The sequence below is a fragment of the Oncorhynchus masou genome, chromosome 21, assembly GCF_036934945.1.
Source record: "Oncorhynchus masou masou isolate Uvic2021 chromosome 21, UVic_Omas_1.1, whole genome shotgun sequence".
Taxonomy (NCBI): domain Eukaryota; kingdom Metazoa; phylum Chordata; class Actinopteri; order Salmoniformes; family Salmonidae; genus Oncorhynchus; species Oncorhynchus masou.
Window position 1 is genome coordinate 10,006,692 of NC_088232.1, and position 9,330 is coordinate 10,016,021.

The 9,330-nt window shown below is 42.5% G+C and overlaps 1 pseudogene; it reads right to left on the reverse strand.

Annotated features, from left to right (window-relative positions):
- Nucleotides 1-869: 869 nt before the first annotated feature.
- LOC135508584 (ankyrin repeat domain-containing protein 49-like) lies at nt 870-8,972 on the reverse strand (annotated as a pseudogene).
- Between the last annotated feature and the right edge of the window lie 358 nt (nt 8,973-9,330).

The following is a 9,330-nucleotide window of genomic DNA, read 5'->3' on the forward strand; positions in this document are numbered from 1 at the left end:
AGTGCTATCAAAATGATGGCCATTATTTTTAAAGGAAGATGGGACATTCAAAGGCATTAAGGGAAAACATACCTAGTCCAATGTATACTGATTTTATTTGTATTTCTACAGCGAGCACGGATGACATTTGGATGACTAACAAATGAGCTGTAACCATAGCATTAGAATGAATAATTCTATTTCTAATGGCCACAACGCTCGACAATCAATTCAATAAATGAGTTGAATACAGCCCAAATGCTCAGAAACCAATGAGAAACATTACTCCAGCACACACTATTTAGCCTGGAACCCAAACTGATCTGCTTCAATTCACAATGTTAGTCATCCCACCATTGAAACCCATTTGAGCCTGCGTCTGTAATGACAGACATTATTTTAAAAAATGTATGTCAACAATTGGATGAGTTGGATCACCTTCGACCAATCAAAAGATGACCTAATCCAAAGTACAGTATCTGACCGTGTGGGTTTCCATGCTAAAATCTCCCCGTTTCTGAGAGGATGCTAATTGGACCAGTTAATTTCAACCCATTGCAAGTACACGGATATTAGGGTCTGCATCCCAAATGGCACCCTATTCCCTTACATAGTGACCAGGGAAGGGCCTAAAAGTAGTGCACTATGTACAGAATATGTTGGCATTTGGGACAAATAAAACGTGCAGAGGACACATAAGAGAAACTGTCATCATACTGATAATTGATGTTTCCTCCCAGGACTGCAAAGAAAGACAATGTGGTGGTGTCCATGACTGTTCATATATTCATAAGACACTTCTTGGAACACTGTCTTCTCTTCCATGAAGTCCCCTGGGTAGAGGGAAAGGAGGGCTGATGTATGTGTGTGAAAGGGGGTGGGGTGGGGGGTCACCGGGGAGACAGCACGCTGTTACAGTTCTCCGCCATCTCAAACAGGAAGTCATGCGGTCCACTTCGGCTAGTGATTTCACTGGCCTTCTCCTAGCTTTTGCTCTGAAGCGCCGCCTTGATGGAGCACAGCGATAGGAGGAACTCCAGCATGTGGGCGGGAGGCAGCTAGGTGGAGCGCTGTGAGGCCACCGTTGGGCTGGGCGTACAGCTCCGCCCCTTGGCTCAACATGAGGGCTGCGGTGGCGACTTGGCCCCAGCGACAGGCGCCGTTTAGGGGCGTCCAGCCGTCGGCAGTGCGGGAGTTAACTTCGGTGCCCGCTGGCTGCAGGGTAGAGGCCGTGGCGGCGTGGCCTCCGTAGGCCGCATGGTGCAACGAAGTATAGCCGTCCTCGTCCTGGCAATGCGCAAGCAAGGGGTCAACCGAGAGCAGCCGCTTGACCGTCGACAGCTTAACGAGGCAGAGAGAGAGAATATTTGAATTTTAACTGACCTTTATCGAACTCTTCAACATATCATGAAACAGCCGAAAGGCAGATGCATTTTCATAGAAATCAAAAAACAAGGCCGGAGCTTAAAATAGTTAAAACCACCCAACATTATCCCAACGACAGATGACAATCAACTCACAACTATTATTCAGCTTGTTCTATGCAAAATCAAACCTCCATCAAGCCGCCAACAAAAACCTGTTCTTGTCTCTGGATTCACTGAGAGATGGAGATTTAAAGTTATTTCTGCACAGTTTTGACAGGGGGAACAAACAAGAGCTCTAGAGGATTATCTTGCCCCCTCCCCTCCCCCTTCCATTTGCTAAAATCTCACCACCTCTCTGGCTGTGGGCGATACCAGTGAGACACATCACGACACACGCACAAACTAGGACACACACAGTAATCAAAAGCTTACCGTGCTGTTCTGTTCCAATCTTAAGCAGTGATCTCACAGCTCATGCTCAGTCACTTTTACACCGCAACCACCTTGGATTTGAACAAATCTTTCTATACATATTGGCCCAGTGACGAAGAAAATGGATGTCTCATGATAGGCTGTGGTGTGCAAAATAGGTCAACTATGAGCACCTGATGACCAGCTCCAGGATAGCAGGGTCAACGCCAAAACTTGTTGTACACTTTTAATAAAGCTTTTCACGGTCACAGGTCTCTCTGGGTAAACTACAAATTATTAAGTAAACATTCATTCATAATTCATACTTGTTTTCAGCACTTTTCTTTCCATGACTGGTCAAAACTAGCTTTCTCCTGGCTCTCTCTTGTCCCTCTGCAGCAGACATAAGGTGACAAATATGTTTGGAATATCAAATCCCAATTAAATCACAGTATCGAATCAGCAACACATAGAATCGTGCGAATCACAATACATATCATATTGGCACGTAAGTATCATGAAAACATTGTATCATGAGGTCCCTGGCAATTCCCAGCCCTAGTGCGTCACACTCCCTCTGTTATTCTCCGCCGCCCACAGCTCCTCCGGTCTGTCTTTCAGCTTCTCCTCCTTCTGCTGATACCAGTCTTCACCCCACCCCCCACCCTCCTCGTCTCCCTGCCAGAGGCTGAATGCTCCGCGGGAGATCAGGTGGTCGTGGGTCTTCAGCAGTTCCAGCTGGTTAAAGCTCTCTGGGAACTCGTCCACACTGTACTAACTGCCTATGCACACTCACAGTCAACTCAGTGGATGCTGATATAGAGAGGAGATATCAGGTCATTTGTATTCATTATCAACAACTTAATTAACTGCAGAGAGAAAGAGAGCGATCGAACAACACACCAATATTTATCAACAACTTAATTAGGCTACTGTGAGAAAGACCGACAGCTACTTTTTAGTAAGGGATCCAACATGACTGATCAAAACAAGTCTGAACAATAGTATCAAGGTGTAGGTCCCGTTTCATGAGCTGAAATAGAAGATCAGAGATTTCACCTTGAATAAAGGAATATGTGAACATGTTGACTTCTGAATCTAGATATTCACCATGTTCGACAGAACACAAGTATAATGACACCAATGTCTGTATCATGTATGGTTCACAGATCGTAGGGTCTTAGAGGAGGAATGTACAGGTCTAAAAAGGGCCTAAAATTGCCACTTTCATCATAATTTTCCCCCAAACCTGTTTGTGATACAAATGTAAAAATTATGTCAAAGATCCAATGTTACTATGTGAGAATTGCCAGAACAATCTGATTTAACAATTATATTTTTGGACTATGCTGGTGTGGAATTTTTATTTAACTAGGCAAGTCAGTGTAGAACAAATTCTTATTTTCAATGATGGCCTAGGAACAGTGGGTTAACTGTCTTGTTCAGGGGCAGAACAACAGATTTATACCTTGTCAGCTCGGGGATTCGATCTTGAAACCTTTCGGTTACGAGTCCAACACTCTAACCACTAGGCGACGCTGCCACCCCAATTCCCCCCAATTCATTCAAAGTATTTTGTCCCCCTTTAATGTTAGGGATAGGCCCCATGTCGTCATGGAAATGTTGCATTGAGAGTTGGGAAGCGCAGAGAAAAGATATCAAGTTGTTAATGCTTAATGACTACACTAAGTGTAGAGCAGTGGTTCCCAACCTTTTTATAGTCCCGTACCCCTTCAAACATTCAACCTCCCGCTGAGTGCCTCTTCTACCACCACTGGGGTCAGCTCACTCTCAAATGTTGTTTTTTTGCCATCATTGTAAGCCTGCCACACACACACTATATGATGTGTTTATTAAACATAAGAATGAGTATGAGTTTTTGTCACAACCCGGCTCGTGGGAATTGACCAAGAGCTCTTATAGGACCAGGGCACAAATATTAATATAATAATAATCAATCATTTTGCTCTTTATTTAGCCATCTTACATATAAAACCTTATTTGTGAATAACTCACCACAGGTTAATGAGAAGGGTGTGCTTGAAAGGATGCACATAACTCTGCAATGTTGGGTTGTATTGGAGAGAGTCTCAGTCTTAAATAATTTTCCACACAAAGCCTGTGCCTGTATTCGTTGTCATGTTAGTGAGGGCTGAGAATCCACTCTCACTTAGGTACATGGTTGCAAAGGGCATCAGTGTCTTAACAGCGCGATTTGCCAAGGCAAGAAACTCAGAGCTCCCTATTCAGAAATCTGGCAGTGGCTTCTGATTAAATGACATTTTCACAGAACAGCTTGTTGCAATTTCGATGAGGCTCTCTTGTTCAGATATCGGTAAGTGGACTGGAGGCCGGGGATGAAAGGGATGACGAATCCTGTTTGAGTCGTCCGTTTTGGGAAAGTACCTGCGTAATTGCTCATCCAGCTCACTCAGGTGCTTCACTATATCACATTATTTACATTGTCCGTATGCTTGAGTTCATTTGCACACAAATCATACAATGATGGAAAGACCTGTGTGATGTCCTTGTTAATGCAGACAGAAAAGAGCTCCAACTTCTTAAATCATAGCCTCAATTTTGTCCCGCACATTAAATGTAATTGTGGAGAGTCCTTGGAATCCTAGATTCAGATCATTCAGGTAAGAAAAAACATCACCCAGATAGGCCAGTCGTGTGAGAAACCATCATGCAAGTGAAAATTATGGTCAGTAAATAAAACTTTAAGCTCGTCTCTCAATTTAAAAAAAACGTGTCAATACTTTGCCCCTTGATAACCAGCGCACTTCTGTATGCTGTAAAAACTTTACATGGTCGCTGCCCATATCATTGCATAATGCAGAAAATACACAAGAGTTCAGGGGTCTTGCTTTAAGAAAGTTAATCATTTTCACTGTTTGGGTCCAAAATGTAATTCAAGCTGTCAGGCATTCCCTTGGCAGCAATAGTCTCTCGGTGGATGCTGCAGTGGACCCAAGTGGCGTCGGGAGCAACTGCTTGCAACTGCTTTCCACTCCACTATGTCTCCCCTGTCATGGCTTTTGCGCCATCAGTACAGATACCAACACATCTTGACCACCAAAGTCCATTTGATGTCACAAAGTTGTCCAGTACTTGAAAAATATCATATCATGTTGCCCTGGTTTCCAGTGGTTTGCAGAAGAGGATGTCTTCCATAATTGACCCCCCATAAACGTAACGGACATATACGAGGAGCTGTGCGTGGCCCGCCACATCTGTTGACTCTAACGCATAACGACTCTAGCTATAACGCATATAATTCATTGGCTTGTAGGTGAAGCAGTAATTCACTGATGCATCGTGAAACAGAGTTGTTTGATGAAGGCATTGTCTGTATAGTTTTTTTAGCCTTTCTCCCTCCCAGCATTGTCCCAGCCATATCCGCAGTAGCAGGAAGAATTAAGTCCTCCACGATAGTATTGGTCTTGCCTGTCCTAGCCACTCGGTAGCTCACCATATCAGACGCTTCTAGCACCTTCTTATTAATGGTATCTGTTGCTTTTATACATGTCTTACTACTTGACAGTCATCTTTATTCTCGCTCAAAAAAGTCCCTTGGCTTATTTTTCAAATTGTCATGATTCATTTCTAAATGTCTACACAAGAGTGAAGGTTTCCTGCAAGAGAGTAACGTTTAATGTGATTGGATGTTAATTGTTTGACTAGGCTACCTGTATTTGACATTGTGGTGTTATTTCGCTGAACACTAGATGGTTTAATTTTATTTTTCGCAGCGAAACGAAGCTACTCAGGTGAGAGACCTTACCCAAATGTATAGCCCCATTGGAAAATATAAATGTACTGTTTGAAAATGTGAAGATCGTTTTTTTTAAATCAAAAATAAATATATATCGTTTAAAAGGTTTGTTTTGGCGTACCCCCGAAGGCATTTTTGGCTTACCCCCCGACGACATTGCGTGTACCCCAGTTGGAGAATACCTGCTGTAGAGAGTGTGCGAGAGAGAAAGTAGAGAGCGTGCGTGTCACGAACGTCGTCAGGGAAATGACCGGACCAAGGTGCAGCATGGTGAGTGTACATTTCTCTTTATTATAAATGTCGCCAACAAAACAAGAAACAACAAAAAACGAACGTGAAGCTTACTAGGGCTATACAGGCCACTAACAAAATCAACTACCCACAAATACCCAAAGGAAAAAAGGCTGCCTAAGTAATTCATCCCAACATAGACAGCTGTCCCTGATTGAGAACCATACCCGGTCAAAACACAGAAACAGAAAACATAGAAATAAAGAAACTAGAATGCCCACCCTAGTCACACCCTGGCCTACCCAAAATAGAGAATAAACGCTTCTCTATGGCAAGGGCATGACAGTGCGAGAGAGAGAAAGAAAGATCAAGAGAGAGGAAAGAGAAACAGAGAAGAGATGCAACAATTATGTGCTTGACATAATAATTATGATTTTAAACTAAGATTACTGAAGGTGTGTGTGCGAGAAAGAGAGAAGGCATGGAGAAAATACATCAATATACCTAAACAACTTAATTAGGCTACTGTGAGAAAGACAGACATCGAGAACAAGAGACATAAGAAAAGAGAATAAAATATAGAGTCCTATTGTGCGATTCCATGCCAGCGTATCATAAATTATTTTTTATATCTCCGATTGTTCTGGCAATTTTTAGATAGTAACTACATTGGGAGGAAGGATGTGCTTTTTTTGTCGGGGGGATATTATTTTTGACGATAAAAAAATGGAGTATGTCCTAATTCTGAAATAAAATTGTTCACATTCATTTAATCATTATAAAAAAATAATAGTAATATTTCAAAACTACCCTTTTTGATTTAGTTAATTTTAAGATATAATTGTTTGGAGCAATATACTCTACAGGTAAATCACATTTCCAGAGTGGGCTCTCAGCTAATACTGAAGGTATGATCAATTTATGAGCACCACCAACACAGTGAAAGGGAAAATTGATTTAATGGACACTCCCTCTGGTGACATGCTGAATGTGCAATCCTAAAGGAGGGCTGTGATTGGTTAATGACTTATAACTTCAATTTCTATTTATAAAATAAAATTAAACGTACCAGAGAGCCTACTTTGGAAATGTGATATGTTTGAAGAGTATATTGTTACAAACAATGTCGAAAAATAAGCTAAATCAAATTAGGGTCGTTTTAAGATATGAATATTTATAAATGCTGAATAAAGTGATGAACATTTGTATTTCAGAATCAAGACATACTCCATATTTGAGAGAACATTATAAGTAGTATATTGACAGCAAAATGTTGTCTGTGTCGTGCATGGTTCACAGATCATAGGGCAGGGTTTCCCATAGTCGGTCCTCGGGTAATCAAAAGATGCACGTTTTGCTTTTTGCCCTAGCACATCACAGCTGATTCTAATAATCAACTAATTAAAAAAAAAAAACGTGCACCGCTTGAAGGACAGAGTTTGGGGAACGCTGTCATAGAGTCTTACAGGAGACATAGGTCCAAAAACAGCCTAAAACGGACACTTTCATCATAATTCTCAAAAAAAAAAATTGGTTGTGATACACATGTAAAAAGCATGTCAAACATCCTTCCTCCTAATGAAGCTACTGTGTGAGAATTACCAGAACAATCTGAGATACATATATGTTCATACTATGCTGGTGTGAAATCACCCCATTCATTCAAAGTAATTGGTCCCCTTTTGATGTTAGAGAAAGGCACCCTGTAGTCATGGAAATGTTGCATTGAGAGATGAGAAGCAGAGAGAAAAGATAATGGCTGTACTAAGCATGAACAACTTGATTACTGAGAGAGACACTAAATATATAACCTAGGCCTATTTGGGTCATTTGTCCCAATATTATGTTATCATGTTAATGCACCAATTATATAATCAGGGTAGTCTAGCATAATATCTGAGTTTTCACCCAAATGAAGGCAGTACACAAATGGCAATAAAAGCACATTATGCCAAAAAGCCTATCTGATTAGGTTGTTAGTGTCTAATGGATTCCCATTTGAAGCTAGCCACAATAAGGATGAGCCACACAATACTGGGTGGGTTCGTTAAGCCACTCTAGCTATCTACTCTGATTTCAGAGCACTCTCATCCGAGCAGGGTAGCAGGTTTTTGGGCTACTTCTAAGATGCAGTGCAGCCGCTATGGCATTTCTCTTAAAATATGTCGATTTTTATTTAAATATGTAGATATTTCCCTGTGAACTGCTGCTGTCAACTACCAGGCAGTGAGGCAGGCTGCTGCTGAGTGAGTGAGTGGTGGGGAGGGCCGGAGGGCCGCAGCTTAGTCCGCTATTGGCTGGGTCACCTGAGTGAGAGGGGACAGAGCATCATGCGCGCATGTCGTGACAACTTTTTTTTACCAGTTGTCATTATGGAAACACCTATTTTTTTCCATAAAACATTTGAACACTTGTGCATCTGTAAAAGTTTGTGAGGGTCTTAGGGGCCAAGTGGAATTTCTTCAGCCTCCTGAAGTTGAACAGGCGCTGTTGCGCCTTCTTCACCGCACTGTCTGTGTGGGTGGACCATTTCAGATTGTCAGTGATGTGTTTTCCCCCTGAGGAACATGAAGCTTTCCACCTTCTCCACTGCGGTCCTGTCGATGTGGTTAGGGGCGTGCTCCCTCTGCTGTTTCCTGAAGTCCACGATCAGCTCCTTTGTTTTGTTGACGTTGAGGGAGAGGTTATTTTCCTAGCACCACTCCGCCAGGGCCCTCACCTCCTCTTTGTTTGCTGTCTCGTCATTGTTGGTAATCCGGACTACTACTGTTATGTTGTCTACAAACTTTATGATAGATTTGGAGGCGTGCGTGATAAGGCAGTGTGCAGTGCAATGGCATCGTCAATTGGGGCGGTAAGCAAATTGAAGTGGGTCTAGGGTGTCAGGTAAGGTAGAAGTGATGTGATCCTTAATAACTAGCCTCTCAAAGCACTTCATGATGACAGACCTGAGTTCTAAGGGGCGATAGTCATTTAGTTCAATTACGTTTGATGGACATCTTGAAGAAAGTGGGGACAGCAGACTGGGATAGAGAGACATTGAATATGTCTGTTAACACTCCAGCCAACTGGTCTGTGCATGCTCTGAGGACACGGCTAGAGATGCCGTCTGGGCCAGCAGCCTTGGGAGGGTTAACATGCTTAAATGTCTTACTCATGTCAGCCACTGAGAACGAAAGCTCACAGTGCTTGGGAGTGGGCCGCATCGGTGGCACTGTATTGTTTTCAAAGCGGGCAAAGAAGGTGTTTAGCTTGTCCGGGAGCAAGATGTCGGTGTCCACGGTGATTGAATGTTTCACCAGAGCGAGTACTACAGTCAATGTGTTGATAGAACTTTGGCGGTGTTTTCCTCAAATTTGCTTTGTTAAAATCCCCAGCTACAATAAATGCAGCCTTGGGATATGTGTTTTCCAGTTTGCATGAATTCCAGCGTAGTTCCTTGAGGGCAGTCTTGGCATCGGCTTGAGGGGGAATATACACGGCTGTGACTTTAACCGAAGAGAATTCTCTTGGGAGGTAATACGGTCGGCATTTGATTGTGAGGCATTCTAGGTCGTGTGAACA